The sequence below is a fragment of the Ylistrum balloti genome, unplaced genomic scaffold (assembly GCF_031769215.1).
Source record: "Ylistrum balloti isolate Yb309-2 unplaced genomic scaffold, AGI_CSIRO_Ybal_v1 Utg370072, whole genome shotgun sequence".
Taxonomy (NCBI): Eukaryota; Metazoa; Mollusca; class Bivalvia; order Pectinida; family Pectinidae; genus Ylistrum; species Ylistrum balloti.
In genome coordinates this window covers 46,952-50,000 of record NW_026782113.1, presented here as the reverse complement: position 1 = coordinate 50,000, position 3,049 = coordinate 46,952, and positions in this window count along the sequence as shown.

Here is a 3,049-nt window from a genome sequence, read left to right as displayed (position 1 = left end):
GTTTCAAGTTATCCAATCACACAAGGAAATATGAAACGGTATTTATACCATAGAGAACTTGTAACGCTATAGAACGCCGGTTACAAGCTGTCAGGTTGCACACCAACACGAAACAAAATAACACTTTGTATACCTCACAAACACAACACTGTTCACCTTTGCTGTTATAAACATGCACACTGGTTGTATATTGGGTCTGGTTAATTCACATATACACAGTTTTTGTTTGAAAAGCTTCTTATTGTTAACGACTGAATGACGACATAATGCACAGAATTAACACTATCATATATTAGTACAGGTGGGTAACTTATTCTTTTGTTCTCAACTTGTATACTTTTGTCGAGGTTAAGTCGTGATATGTAGGCTCAAAAGGAATCTAGGCATAACTAGATTTGTCAGATTAGACTCAATAGACAATTAAAAATATAAAGAAAATATAATTCTATTATTTTGTATACCGTGTTCTAAACTGTAAACAAATTGATGGAGATATATAAGGCGAATTTGTAAATCATGTATTCATATTTTACATGTTTTCATCTTTTCATTTTTAAGAATGCATAAACTTGTATTGTTCGAGCTAAACTTTTAATGACATAACATCCACTCTTTCAAATGTACTTCAAAGTATTTATAGAACAAGTAACATACCTGTAAAGAAACAGCCATCATTTTAAGTAGAAATCCTTGGATAATCAAAGATCAAGGTGTTAAATCCGAAATCCAAATACGTTTTAAATCCGGATTAAACGGGAATGCGTGTTAACGCAAAGTCAAAATCCTTTCTGAGATACGAAACAGTTAGGTCAAAAACTCAATCAAGACTTAAAACAAATGAGAACAGCAATTTTAACACTGCCTCTGCTTTTAAACTTCACCTAACAAATCACGCAATAGGGGAGAGTTGAACTCATATCGATGATAGACAGGTTTCGTGTAAACACAGATTAGTCAACTTCACGAGGGAAACTTTAAACATTAAACCACCTTAATTTTATTCCCCTCTGAAAAAAATAAACAATTGAAATTTGTGAACATAATGGTGTTATTGATATTCGATCATTTAAACTCGAGTTTTTTCATTTATGACAATTTTTTTTCAGATTTAATACACGTATCTAGTTGTTGTTGAGGTAAGCTGACCGACACTTTAAGGTACACACTTACAGCGTGTACTGTACGTATAACGATATAGCCATATATTTGAGGAGCGGTGTATTGGTTGGATTAGGGTCTGTGTAAAACCAATGGACGAATAGTACTATCGATTTAGTTTAAATGGCCACACGGCTAGTCCCAACCTTGACGGTGAACGACGAGGTTTTTATTAAAGGACCCCGATACGTCAACAATTCTATATTGTTTCTTCACGAAATAAAACAACATTGTTTAGGTGTAATTAGAGGCCATTGTATTTTTCCGATTTATTTCAAGTGTCGTATTAACGGATTTGGTTTCTCTACAAAATCAATAATTACTCTTTCCTGGTATCAATTTATCAACGAACCAATTTTGCTTATGTATTCCTATTCTGCATGCAGGTTTTGTTTTGGAGAGTTTATATTAAGTCGATAATATATCTAAAATAAAGATATATCAAATCAAAAATAGTCTTGCCAACTGTTTCATTTATTTGTTTGACAAATTGAAACGAGACAACATCGTTTTAAGGAGAAAAAACCTTAAAAGAAAACATATCATTATTTCAGAATGACAGCTACTCCATTACATGCACAATTAAGCGATGATAAAAACATAACGTGCCATGATTCACATTAGAAAGTAAAAGAGAATTTTCTCATGTGTTGTTGTCATCAATATTATTTACAGCGTTCATTAAAATAACAAATCTTATCCTTAACTTGCACGTAGAGCGTAAGAAATGGTCCCCATTGCATAAATCGTAAGAGGCAACTGCACTTGGCATCTACCTTTTCCATCAAAATCTTAAAATCTAAATAAATTATCATCGCTTTTGGCCTACGCACTGGTGTTGAAGATCAGCAGGCCAAGAATACTATCGTTAGGCCTTCAGTAAAAAAAGAATGGTGTCAAAGTTGTGATATTTCAATGTGATTGCACTATAAAAGCGTCCTTGAGTGACGGCATTGTTTGTGAAAGCAATCTTCAAATGATCACAGCTGTAGCAGGGACGTTAAATTCTAGTTCCATAGAAGACAAAACAGATTTATGCAAAGCAATGTCACAGTACTGAACAGCTTTCTTGTGTGATGTTTATAAATTTTTAGTATAGCATGAGTGGCATATGTTATGAACGTACTAATGGATTTCCTTAAATTGATATCGGTTCTGGGACATCCATACTGATGACTAGCTACATGTTTACATGGCAGCCTAATTGAATTAACACTGCAATTTCAACTTATATCAATAAAACTTCATTGATTGATAGATATTGTCATCAGCCATACCTTATCACAAATTCTGATGTTCTGTTTAATCCAACTAAACGGTTAAATATCTGTCGCTTGATATATATATTAAATCATAATTATAGATTTTCCAACCTGTTGAAAAATAAAAAGTTACCTGCTGTCGTTAGGGAAACAAATTACATTGTTTCCAGTTTAAATATTAGTACGGTCGTCAGCCAAGCGCAAACTCGTATATTTCACTACCCGGTCTTCTTTCAAAGTAGTTCTGTGTTTTTGAATACACGATTGTTTTCCTTCATAAGCACAAAATACAAATATGACTTCAAAAATTGGAGGAAATGTGCATCATAAATCTTTAAATTATGAATATATTGTACATACTTTTGTGTGGTGAGGTCACACGAAGCACATAAAATACTCGGTTTTCTGTTTGTACAATAAATAATTAGGGTTTTTAAAGTATCGGCTGACCTCCAATTAGGACAATATTTACATTCACACTCCGCTTGTTATAGGAACACATATTTGCACTTGGACAGTAATCCCTTCAGGTATGTTGACTATAGATATCCATATTTAGAGTGAAGAGATTTTACCCCCTTCTAATATGCACCTAAGTATTCTTTCCTTAATTGATCTTCGTAGTGCTA